A 14,343-nucleotide genomic window follows, 5' to 3' on the forward strand; every position below is an offset into this window, starting at 1 on the left:
CGTGCAACTTTTTGGATAAACTTTTTGCACTACCAAGACAACTCTTCCCTCCCTCATTCTAACTACCTTGGCCGAATTCTTAGGGATCTTTCTCTCCAAGTTTTTCTCTCAATTTCTTCTTCAAGTGTTGAGGAAGAAATATTCTTCTCCTTGAAAAATCCTCTTAATTTTCTAGTGCAAATTAAGAGGGGATTTACCTAGCAAGTGGTGGGCCTAATTTTTGAAGGAAGGAGAGCTTGTAGACTTGTCATCCTTGAAGAGCCAAGTTGTTTAGAACTTGGTTGGTGCCATTCATCAATCTCTTGAGATTGATAGGTAAATTCTAAAACACCCTATGTATGATATTTGGTGTTTGTTGTATTTGCTACACAAAATATGAGGTGGCCGAAATTTCTTGATGAAAAATCAAAATTTTTAACTTCCGTTGCACTTCCGGTCACCGTAACCGATCCCCTTTCAAGTGGTATCCGAGCTATGGTTACGATTTTGTGTAGCATTTACAAGATATTATATTGAGATTGATTTCTAACCGCGTGAGAATGAAATTTGCAACAAAAATCAAGGCATGACAAAGGGGTATTTCGGGCAGCATGTTGCTGCCCGTGTCTGGCAGCTCGGGCTGCCCGAGGGGCTGCCCGTTTCGGGCAGCAAGGGTTTCCAAAAGTGTTTTGGAATATCAAAGTGTCATGGGCCTTGAGTTGTTGAGCCATTGGATGGCTAACATATTTGTGAATTTTAAATGGGCCAAAATGTTTTTTGGTGAAAAATAAGTTTTTGGGCCCTTAAGTTTAAAATTACAAAAGTTGTAAATTTTTCTCATAAAATAAATAATTGAAGTTGGACTTTAATTATTTATAGTAAATTGTGATTTATAAGAAATTCAGTTATAAATAAATTAATTAGAAAGTAGACAAAGGTGTTTGTATACTTTGTTAATTTAGTTTATAATCGTGGCGGTTAGTGATTGGATCAAGATATATAATATTGGATCAATTAATTATTGTGATAATTAATTGATGGTGTATGATATGTGATATTATGCTATGAAGGATGATCAAAAGCCCAAGCCCAATTTGCTAGTTGTATGCTAGGATATTTTGTGTTGAATGATTGTAATAATTATCAATTTATAAAGTGGGCTTGGTTTATGGCCCGTTCCCACCCCTATGAGATGTATCCCTATTTGCCATGGATATTTATTTGTAAATATTAGTATAGTGGATGATCAAGATTGGAAGATGGTGGCCATGATGATTATGAAGATCGAAGACATGTAAATATTGGAAGCTAATGTAATAGTTGCATTTGCATCCCATGCATTTCCCTAGGATTGGACCTAGGCCCGTGTTTAGCTCACACGGGCGATTGATCATCCTTGTTTTGTTTACTGTTTATAATTTATGCATGATATGTTATAAATAATGAGTATGTGCGTTATTATTATGATAATAACAAAGTTGCATGAATCCGGCAAACATACGATCAAACATGGCGATCTTTTAAATAAAATTAATGATGAGACATTTCAAAATTAAAAAACCCTCATTTTGAATAAGATTCAAAATTAATATCTAGCTCGAAAAGGGGAATTATAAATTTGTTTATAATTTTCATGTCTTCCATCGACAATGGGTGCATGATGAACGCTACCCGTACTCGAGGCTCGGCTCATATTATTGGGGGGGCCCTGGGTGCCGGAAAGCTGTGACATCCATTGACATGGTGATGTGAACTACGTGGAACTGCCATGATTTCGGCTCATATTATTGAGGGAACTCATGGCGACCGTCTATTAAGGTTCAATATCGATGGGTTAGGCTTGACACGTAAAGATGAACGACGTCATATTATTGGGTCCTAATCAAACGTGAGACAAAAGTTTACGTAAGGGTTGCATTGTGATGCAATTGGAAACTACCTTTTAGGAATTATGATTGGCTGATATTATTCGGGATCATAATTCGCTAATTGGACCTTACGTACCTACTGAGGAAAGGAGTTTCCCGTTTTCACTAGAGGGTAGTGAAAATGTCAAAACAGTGGGAGCGAAAATTTATAAAGTTAAAGTCCAAACTTTATATCTTATTAAATATTTTAAAATAGTCATTAACATTTATCTGTTTTACTTTTCAGTACAAAACTTTGACAATGTCTTGGATTCGCAACCCGCTATCCGCTATACTCGAAAAACATGTGTTAACCGGACCTAACTATCTCACTTGGCTAAGAAATCTGAAAATCGTCCTAAACTCGGAAAAGATTGCATATACACTGACTGAGTCGCCCCCTGCTGAGGCTCCAACTAGCTGCACTCCTGAGGAATTGCAGACCTACAAGGATTGGTGTGACCATGACTTGAAGGCTAGGTGTTATATGCAGGCTTCTATGAATGATGAGCTGCAGAGGCGTTTTGAGGATGCAAAGAATGCTGCTGACATTCATATGCACCTCAAGGAGCTCTTTAGTGAGCAGACTCGGCCTCTTAGGCATGCTACCGTCAAGGAGCTGATCACTATGGGCATGCGAGATGGGGCCTCGGTCCATGAGCATGGCTTGAAGATGATTGGGCTCGTGGACAAGCTCGTTGCCATGGATCTGATCCTGCCTTCGGAGTTGACCACCGACGTATTGCTCTTATCGCTGCCTAGCTCATTTGATCTTTTTGTGGTGAACTTCAATATGAACAAGATGGAGCCGACCCTTGAGGAGTTGGTGAACATGCTTGTGACCTTTGAGTCCACCATCAAGAAAGAGAAGCCGGTTCTTTTTGTGGGCTCTTCATCTGGTACGAAAACCGGTCCACCTGGGAAGGGAAAGAAGCGTTCTTTCCAACGTCCCAAGAAGAACGCGCCCTTGAAGAGGCAGACTCCGATTCCCGCTGTGGCAGCCGCACCAGTTAAGGCTGACAAGACTGTTGACATCTGTCATCACTGCAAGAAGCCTGGACATTGGAGGCGTAATTGCAGGGAATATCTTGCCCATAAGAGTTCTGGAAACGGTATGTTCTATATCGAAGTAAACATTTCAATTAACTCTACTTCTTGGGTATTGGATACCGGCTGTGGCTCACATCTCTGTAATGATTTGCAGGTGATGGGAAGAAGTAGAAGGCTCAGGGAAGGTGAGACCTTCTTGAGGATGGGCAATGGGGCAAGAGTTGCTACCAAAGCTGTTGGAGATGTTTCTTTAATTTTGAACAATGATTTTAAGTTGTTGTTAAGAGACGTTTTGTTTGTATCTGAGTTGGTGAAAAACATTATTTCCATTTCTATGTTAGATAAAGATGGATTTTCTTGTTTATTTAGCAAAGGTGTTTGCAATATTTACAAGAATGAATGTTTAATTGGTACTGGAGAACTTGAAAACGATCTCTACACCTTAAAATTGAAAGATATTCCACTTAACAATGTCCAAGCTATAACTAACAACAACAAACAAGCGCAAACAAGATAATCTAAATTCGGCACAATTATGGCATGCTCGATTAGGACATATATCCCTAAGAAGGATGAACAAGTTAGTGGGAGTAGAGGCATGTTTGATATGTCTGATATTAATGCTCTCACGACTTGTGAATCCTGTCTGAAAGGAAAGATGACCAAAATTCTCTTTAAGGGCCATGTGGAGCGAGCCAAAGGGTTATTGGCTTTGATCCATACCGATGTGTGCGGTCCGCTTAGCATCACCACTAAGCATGGACATGCCTACTTCATCACCTTTACCGATGACTTTTCAAGGTATGGGTATGTGTATTTGATGAAATACAAGTCTGAAGCCTTTGAAAGGTTCAAAGAATTCAGAAGTGAAGTAGAGAAGCAATTGGGACGAAGCATCAAGACACTTCGATCGGATCGAGGTGGTGAGTACTTGAGTGCCGAGTTCCAAGAGTATCTTAGGGAGAATGGGATTCTCTCACAGTGGACTCCGCCCGCTACACCACAGTTAAATGGTGTTTCGAAGCGTCGTAACCGGACTTTGATGGACATGGTTCGGTCTACGATGGGGTTCACAGAGTTGCCGTCATCCTTTTGGGGATATGTGCTTGAGACAGCGGCACTGTTGTTGAACAATGTCCATACAAAGGCAGTTGACAAGACACCATATGAGATATGGATGGGTAAGCCACCCAAATATTCTTATCTTAGAATATGGGGGTGCCCTGCTTATGTGAAGCAGGTAGTGGGAGATAAATTGGATAGTCGATCCATTTTATGTTACTTTGTGGGATATCCAAAGAATTCGGTTGGATACTACTTCTATCATCCCCAAGAAACAAAGGTGTTTGTTTCTAGGAATGCAACCTTTTTAGAAAAAGAATTTCTATTAGATAGAAAAGGCGAGATGATAGGATTCGAAGAGGTTCGAGAGACACCCACAGTTGTAGAACCCACACCCGAGGAGCCAAGAGAGGAGATACAAGCTCCTAGAAGATCCGAGAGAGTCTCGAGACCACCTATGAGGTATGGTCTGCTTCTAGAAAAGGGCCATGATGAGCCTAACCATGGATGTGATCCAAGGACCTTCAAGGAAGCATTATCTGATGCCGATTCATCCAAGTGGCTTGAAGCGATGGAACCTGAGATGAATTCCATGCATTCGAACCAAGTGTGGAATCTCGTGGATCCACCTGAGGGAATTGTTCCCATAGGATGTAGATGGATTTACAAGAGGAAACTTGGGGCGGATGGGAAGGTATTGACCTTCAAGGCGCGATTGGTAGCAAAAGGATATACTCAAAGACAAGGAGTTGACTTTGAGGAAACCTTTTCTCTAGTTGCAATGTTCAAGTCCATAAGGATTTTGCTAGCCATAGCTGCATGGTATGACTATGAGATATGGCAGATGGATGTTAAGGCAGCCTTTCTTAATGGGGATATTAAGGAAGAGATTTACATGTCTCAACTCGAAGGGTTTACATCTATCGGAAGTGAGCATATGGTATTCAAACTTCAAAGATCTATTTATGGTCTAAAGCAGGCATCTAGGAGTTGGAACCTCAGATTCGATAGTACAATCAAAGAGTTTGGTTTTGCTAAGAATCCTGAGGAACCCTGTGTGTATAAGAAGGTCAGTGGGAGTGCTGTGACATTCCTGGTGTTGTATGTTGATGACATTCTACTCATTGGGAATGATGTAGGAATGCTGCATCAGCTGCAGCAAAGGAGGCAGTTTGGATAAGGAATTTCGTCCAAGAGTTGGGTGTCATTCCTAATGGAGTTGCTCCTGTCCTGGTGTTTTGTGACAACACGGGAGCCATTGCTCAAGCAAAGGAGCCGAGGTCTCATCAGAAGTCCAAAAACGTATTGAGAAAGTACCACATCCTCAGAAAGATCGTGGAAAGAGGAGATGTCACGATTGACAAAGTCGGCTCCGCAGATAATGTTGCTGATCCGCTAACTAAGCCTTTACCTGGACCATTATTCGAGAAGCATCGCGAATCAATGGGTTCGAAGCATATGGGTAGTTGGCTCTAGTGCAAGTGGGAGATTGTTAGAGTAGGTGCCCGTCGAGCCAAGTGTTGGCCGAGGGTTCATGTTTAAACTCTATGTATGAACAGTCTTTATTTTAATAATATTTGAAATTATTATTTTGGCACTTCTTTATCTGTATACCCATGCTAGTTGCATAGATAAAGCCCTTGAATATACAAATAGTAGAAGGAATATGAGATGCTCATATGATGAGTACCATGAAACTCATATTTGTAATACTGTATATTCTAAACGGTTCCTAGTCGATTCAGCCGCCACTAAGTAGGATATAGGCAGCTCGAGTTCGAGACTAGTATCTGCGATGTGAGTACCATGTTTCATTGGTAGGGGACATTGTGATGTCTGAACATGCAGATAGGTGCTCCTTGTAGAGTGCACTGAACAAACCCTCCATAAAGGACTTTCCAAGTGGTTCTCACTTATCGAGTGGAAAAGTCCTAGTTTATGGTTGTACACCATTAGTCCTTATGACCCGGGACAACATTGAGACTCTATGTGCTAGAATTACACTTTGACTTGTTTACCGACTCTCATGGGGTCATCAGGTGGCAAGGTTGGGTGTTCTGTCGAAACATATAGGAGTCGATGCATTGTAGTCGGGGATTCATCGCTTACCTTCGGGTATGGATATCCTATGTGTTCTCATGTATATGTGGTTTGAAATCTCTAATCAGAGTATGGTGGTAATTAAGAAATGGGTTTCTTAGATTACACCATCGATGCAACTACGACATGACACATAGTATCGATTCATTGACAACTCTCGATATACCAATGGTTGTCGAATCGGTCGGGATATATGAGTTGAAGGGACCGTACTGTACGCTAACCATAATAGAATGGTTCTTACAGACACTATCATTTGATACCTAGGGAATCATGTAAGCGATGCTGCTAGGCCTTTAACATGATTGGTTGGGTACTATCAGACTTGAGTTCTGACGTTCTTGTTATCAAGGAGTTGATAAGTAAGAATGGAGCAATTGGGGTATGCTAAAATAAGGACATGTTTAGTCCAAATCACATGGAGATGTGAACCCACGGCTAGTTGTATCAGTGAACCATTGAGGGCCACACAAGTACTAGCTTTCTAGATCCCGTTGAGAAGTAAAATAGTTCAATGTGTTGAACGGCTTATAAATGAGTTTATAAGCGTAAGGAAAAATAGAAGTATGACTTCTATGAGAGAAATGTACTTTTAATTTATGAATGTGTTCCTAAATTAAAAGTTGGCCAAGTGAATAATGTATTTGAAAATTTTGATTTTCATAAACATTATTATGGACTAAATTAAATTAATTCAATTGTTGAATTAATTAAACACTGCTGGGCCTAGTAGAGTCCAAATAATTAAATTAATTCAAGTGTTGAATTAATTAAATAACATTGGGCCTTGTAGAGCCCAATTGGAAATAATTATTTAACTAGTGGGCTTGAGTAAAATCAAGTAAAGTCTAATTGGGCTCAAATATGTTTGAGACAATTTAAATAGTCCATGGGCCTTGTAATAGTTACAAGCCCAAGTCACATTGCATGCTTGGGAGGTGAAGAGTTGAGGAATACTTTTGATTAAAATATTGCATGGCATGCAACTTTTTGGATAAACTTTTTGCACTACCAAGACAACTCTTCCCTCCCTCATTCTAACCACCTTGGCCGAAATCTTAGGGATCTTTCTCTCCAAGTTTTTCTCTCAATTTCTTCTTCAAGTGTTGAGGAAGAAATATTCTTCTCCTTGAAAAATCCTCTTAATTTTCTAGTGCAAATTAAGGGGGGATTTACCTAGCAAGTGGTGGGCCTAATTTTTGAAGGAAGGAGAGCTTGTAGACTTGTCATCCTTGAAGAGCCAAGTTGTTTACAACTTGGTTGGTGCCATTCATCAATCTCTTGAGATTGATAGGTAAATTCTAAAACACCCTATGTATGATATTTGGTGTTTGTTGTATTTGCTACACAAAATATGAGGTGGCTGAAATTTCTTGATGAAAAATCAAAATTTTTAACTTTCGTTGCGCTTCCGGTCACCGTAACCGATCCCTTTCACGTATCAGATCGTGATCCACGATTCACTTCTCATTTCTGGCACAGTCTGCAGCAGGCTTTAGGTACGACATTGCATCTAAGCACTGCTTATCATCCCCAGACAGACGGACAGTCAGAGCGGACTATCCAAACATTAGAGGATATGTTGAGAGCTGTAGTGCTAGATTTTGGCACTAGTTGGCAAGATTCACTACCACTTTGTGAATTCTCGTACAACAACAGCTATCAGACGAGCATCGAGATGGCACCGTTTGAGGCGTTATATGGCAAGAAGTACAGATCTCCTCTGTATTGGGATGATGTATCTGAGGTACCAGAACTTGGACCTGATATGATTCGTGAAATGACTGAGAAGGTGAAGATCATTCAGAAGAGAATGAATACGGCGCAGGATAGACAAGCCAAGTATGTGAACATCAGACGTAGACCGTTAGTATTTGAACAGGGAGACAGAGTATTTTTGAAGATTTCTCCTTTCCGAGGCGTTGTCAGATTTGGCAAACGCGGGAAGTTATCTCCTAGATACATCGGTCCGTACGAGATTCTTGAGAAGATTGGCGATCGAGCATACCGACTTGCTCTTCCTCCTTCTTTATATGGGATACATGACGTTTTTCATGTATCAATGCTGCGTAGATACATGCCTGATGCTTCTCATGTCATTCAGCCTGATGAGGCCGAGCTTGACGATACACTGAGTTATTTTGAGCAACCATTACAGATTTTGGATCGAAAAGAAAAGCAGCTCAGAACGAAGACTATTCCGCTGGTGAAAGTCCAGTGGAGTCGTCATGGCATTGAGCTTAAAAGCACAAATATTCACTAGTGTATTATTCGATCTTGTAAAGATCAGATGTGCTAAGTATTTACGTATCAGTTGAGTACTGATAAACTGTATTGAAACTAAGAGTTTTAGTTTGGCATTGTTAAGTTCAATACTGAAGTAGGTTTGTACAAATCGGTGTATAGATCAAAGTTTTTTAGTAAATAACCTATCTTCGAGATAGAAGGGGTGACGTAGGAGTGTCTGAAATCTCCGAACATCCACAAATCTTGTGTCCCCTAATTTCAGTTTTTACTCTATCTGTTATTCAGTTTATTTCCGAACTTTCATTAGTTAACTAATTGATATTGACAAACAAGATTCCTGAATTCAGTTAATCACTAAACTGATTCTTTATTCGAAGAAGTTGTAAAAATTGTTAAATGTTTATTTAACCCCCCTTCTAAACACTTCTTCACTCCCAATCGATCCTAACAAGTGGTTTCAGAGCAGTTTAATCTTATTCCTGAATATTTCTACCTACAAAACTAAAAATTATATCTTCCTTCAACAAAATTCTAATGTTCTCCAGAGAAGAATTTGACAATTGAAAGATTAAAATGCTGGCTCATCTAGCTGCACAAGATGATGATATCTGGTACGTTAATCACTGACAGACCAATGAAAATACTGAAAGCAGACACTGTTGTTTGATGGTACACCACATCGCATTGAAAATCCTAGAGAAGAATGGACTACAGAAGACAAGAGAAAAGCCAATTTGGACAATCTGGCTAAAGATATCTTGTACAAAACGCTGGATAAAATTACTTTCAGCAAGATAAAGATGTGAAAGACTGCAAAATAAATTTGGGAGAAGTTAATTCAGCTCTGCGAAGGCAATGAGCAAACCAAAAAAAATAAACTCTCAGTTTCTATTCAGAAGTTCGATAATATTAAAATGAAGACTGGAGAATCTATGAACGGATATGATGAGAGAGTCAGCAGCATCATAAATGAACTGAATGTACTTGGAAAAGTGTATTCAAACAAAGAAATCGCACTAAAAATGGTCTGAGGTCTTCCCAAGGAGTGGGATGTTAATACCATGGCCATGAGAGGATCAAATGACTGAATAAGGCCGAATTACACGATTTATTTGCTGATCTAAAAGCCTATAAGTTCAAGTTGCAAACAAGAGAAAGAAAACCTTCTACACCAGCAGCTACAACTGCTCTCAGTGTTGTCAAACTGGAACCAAGTGGTTCAGTTGAGAAAACTGCTGATCAGTTAAGTAATGACATAATGTCATTATTTGTCAAAAAATTCAGAAGATTCATGAGAATAAATCAAGATTCTTTCCAAAGACAATACTAGAAGAATAACACCAAGGAAGAACCAAATGCTTGCTACAACTGTGGAAAAACTGGACACTTTATTGCTGACTGTCCTAAGACAAAGAAGGATAATCGATGCTCAGCTGAAAAGAGAAAAAAATAAAGTCGTGCATCAAAGACAAGCGGGAAATCTTAAGCCACCTTCTATTACCGAGTGGAAATGGGAAAATATCACCATGAATTTTTTCGTGGATTACAGAGGACTATCAAGTGGTTTAATGTTATATGGGTGATAGTAGATCTTCTTATGAAATCAGCGCATTTTCTACCTATCAAGACGACATTCACCATGACACAGTATGCCGAGTTGTATATTCGAGTTATAGTTCATCTGCATGGGATTTTCATATCTATTGTTTATGACAGAAATCCGAGAATTACATCATCTTTCTGGAAGAGTCTGCATGCAGCAATGTGGACTAAATTGTTATTCAGTACATCATTCTATCCTCAAACCGATAGTCAGTCCGAGAGAGTGATTCAAATATTGGAAGATCTACTTCGAGTTTGTGTCATTGATTTTCAAGGAAGTTGGGAACCGAAGATGCCACTTGTGAAGTTTACCTACAATAATAGCTATAAATTATCAATAGGAATGGCTCCTTATGAGGCACTTTATGGGATAAAATTTAGATCACCTAAATTGGGACAAGGTCGGTGAAAGTGGAGAAATTGGCCCAGACTTGATCAAGCAAACAGCGGAGCTAGTAGTCAAAATTCGAGAGAGGATGGAGACTGCACAAAGCCGAAAGAAAAACTGTGCCGACAAGCGACGAAGAGAGCTAGAGTTTGCAGTAGGTGACCACGTTTTTGTGAAGATAGCACCTATGAAGGGTGTTATGAGATTTGGCAAGAAATACAAACTTAGTCCAAGATTCATCGGGCCATTTGAGATTTTCGAAAGGACTGGAACACTAGCCTGTAGAGTGGCATTGCCACCAATGAAATCCGAAGTACACAATGTGTTCCACATATCTATGCTGCGGAAGTACATGTAGAACCCTTCACATATACTAAATCATGAACCTCTGCAATCGAATCTAAACATGACTTATGAAGAAAGACCCATACAAATCTTTGCTAGGCGAGAAAGAAGACTCCGAAACAAAGTCATACCAATGATCAAATCAAGTAGCTAAATCACTCGGAGGAAGAAGCTACTTGGGAAACCGAGAGGGACATGAGGAGTCGCTACCCCGAGTTATTCGGTAAGTTCAAATTTCGAGGACGAAATTTTATTTAAGGGATGGAGGAATTGCAATGTCCAAAAATAAGACGACATAATCCAACTGCATGTGAATATAGGAAAAATAGCTAATTAAATGATTTGAATTTCTTAAATTAATTATGTTTGATTTGTTTATATGGTTATGATGTACTTTTATATGAATGCATAAAACTATAATTTTAAAGGTTATTCGAGTTGCGATTGAGGAATGGAGACCGATGGCTGAAAAATAGAAATATTTTTATTAAATAATTGTTTTTAATTATTTAAAATAAGGTTGATGCTTTGTGATATTTTTAAGAATAAGGAGTTTTGAGGTGATTTTATACGCTGACACGTAATTTTTAATAGCATTCGATTTTCGACTAAAATATGAATTTTTCGAGAACTCGGCTAATATTTTCACGAACTTTCTAAACGAAATATTTTAAATATGCACCACCAATGGGCTTATTGAGCCTATTATACTAGACTAATGAGCCCTAACTTGCTGTCCACATGTTTATTTATCAATAAAGAGCCTACAAACCCTACCCCAAACCATTCAAAACTCACGTCTCACACACCTCACACACACAAACTCTCCTTTACCCTCAAAACACACACACACACGTAATTGCAGCAAAGGGAAAGCCACGGTTTTTGAAGGAATTCAGCAAGGGTCCTACTTTCGTCGCCGTTCTTCGCATCTCAACGTATTTTTGTGTGTAATATACTCAAAGTCACGCCTTAACAATTTTTTTCTCATCTATCACGCCATATTATTGTTTTGAATTATGTTTGCATGAAAAACATGATTTTTTTTATTAATATTTTCGTTGTTTTGAATAGACATGTGATTAATTCATTATTCTTGTTCCAAAACTTGATATATATTGGCGTGAAGGGGCTTCCATGTTAAAGGATCATAGAGGGACGTTTTTACATGAGTTTAAGGGTCATAAGATGCACAGTTAAGGGCTGCACATGCTAGGAACCAAGCTGGAGCAAAAATTATTTCTTGATGGCACAAGGGTTCGGTTATAGGGAAAACCATTGCATGGTTCGATCAGGGCTTGACCAGGACTGGGCCTAGACGTGGTTGGGTGTATGGGAGAGTCCTATACTCGGACTCAAGCACAGTGGCTAGGGAAGAGACCAAGCGAGCTAGGACTCTTCCCAAGACAACCAAGGGTGACAGCCATGTGCGGGGGGATCGCGGCATGGTCCTGTGAGGGTCCAGAGAGTGAGGGCTTGGTGGTGGCTAGAGGGTGAGGGTCCTAGAAAATTTACGAAGAGTCCTAGGATTTGCTTCTAGGTTCACGCGGCTCCTGTGCTTCGCGCATGGGGCTGCAGCAGATTAGGTCGAGTCCAGGGGGTTTAGGAGGGTTCCTAGATGGGCTGGGCAAGGGCTGGCTTGGGTTGGCTCGGGCTCAGCTTGAAGAAAACGAAAGTTTGTTTGAAGGGTAGCTAGGAATGGTTCGGTTAATTGGTTTAAAAATATAAAGGGCTGAACCGTGGGTCCACGGGGATGGCTCATGGCTCGCAAGGGTATTTTCGGCAATAAAAAATCTATGCTTAAAATTTGGGAATTTAATATTAAAGTTTGAATTAATTTGAGAATTAAACGCTCTACGAATTAATAATTAGGAAATAAATAGTAAGCCTCGAATTTAAGCTAAATAAAAATATGAAAAATTTAAATTAAGCTTAAACTTTTATTTGGGATTGTCTAGAGTCAATGAAAGTAAGAAAAAGTCAAAATCGAGAAATTCTACGTCTAGGGGTAAAACGATCATTTTACACCTAAAAATTAGCAGACATCATGGCAGTACCCTGAATGCTGTAATATATGATGAAGTGCTTATTTTAAATGTTTAAGAAATTTTATGATAAAATGTTAAAGCTAAACGATATGTTGCATACTTGATTTAAAAGAAAAATGATATTTATATGCATGATTTTTATACGTGATGAAAATATGAAACACGTAGGAGGTGAAGTAATTCTGACTATTACGATGATACGATGATATGAATGTAGATATCGTGAGAAAAAAGACCTCAGAAGGAGCCCATTTACGAGAAAAGGTTCCAGACGGAGCCCATTAATGGGAGAAGATCCCAGAAGGAGCCCGACGATCGTATTTCCATATGATGATGATAGGCCAAGGCTCAATTGACAAGTGAGAGGGTCGATGATGTCCCCGCCGTCCAGTACTGTGGTTACATGTAGATGGATCCATCGACCTTATGATGAAACGAAAGTCACAATTAACTATCCAAATTCAATAAAAGGAAAATGTATATGATGAAAAAGAAAATGCTTATGAAGAAATGAAAAATGATATAAAATGATGAAAGGAAAAATGTTTATGTTCATGTATATTCATGAAAATTTATTTACGTAAAATTATTTTCATTGTTGCATATGATTGTATATGTATTACTTGTAATAAAGATTATGGTTTGCTGATTCAATAGAGTCACTAGGTGTGATTGATGCAGGTGAGCATGATATTGATGATAATGGAGGTCTTGATGGTTGAACTAGCTGGACTGATGATGCACACAACCCGAGGACCAGCGCTAGATTTTCTACATTACGTTTATAATTATTGATTATGATTATGATTTATGTTAAAGATTTTTACGACTTTTATGATGCTTTATGAGTGGTTTTTGAGAGGTTGTTAGAGTGAGTTTATATTTTGAAATATTGCTAAGCTTAGGTTTGATAAAACGATTTACGACTTTACGTTTTGAATTCTTTATCTTTGAGATTTCAAATATAGTTAGTACTTTTTATTTTAAAATAATGTCAAAATATATATATGTATTGGACGAGAATTAGTATAGCAGAGGAAAAAAATTTCTAATACTTTTTAAGAAAAACGAGTGGTGGACGTTTCACATTGAAATAAAAAAAATCTAGCACAATATTAATAATAAGAAGACCATTTTGAATATTTTCTATTTATTATTAATCAAACCCGGCCTCTCTTTAAATTTGGCTTGAACAATTTAATTTTTTAGTAATGATACAAGTTAATATATAAATGGTCATGAGTTGTATTCGAAGTTGATTGTTGTGAAATGTTATTTAACAAATGAAAAAAGAGCAATTCATTATACGCTACAATGTTTGGCAAATTAAAGTAAATAATTAATTCTCAATTATTTATATTTCCTGTAAGATTATCATCAACAGTTGTATTAATAAAAAAGAAGCTTCAGAAAGTTGAATTTAATCACTAATAATATCACGAGATAGACTAAATGGACAAGCCATGTTGTTTATTTACGAAGAAATATTCTGACAACTGAATTATACAGATCTAAAATAGTTAGACGAGTACTATTTATGTAATTATTTCAAATATTTGTGGACTTGTTATTAATGTAATATCTTGTATATGATGTATTTATATATTGTTTGTAG

Source organism: Primulina tabacum, chromosome 10, assembly GCF_025594145.1.
Source record: "Primulina tabacum isolate GXHZ01 chromosome 10, ASM2559414v2, whole genome shotgun sequence".
Classification (NCBI taxonomy): domain Eukaryota; kingdom Viridiplantae; phylum Streptophyta; class Magnoliopsida; order Lamiales; family Gesneriaceae; genus Primulina; species Primulina tabacum.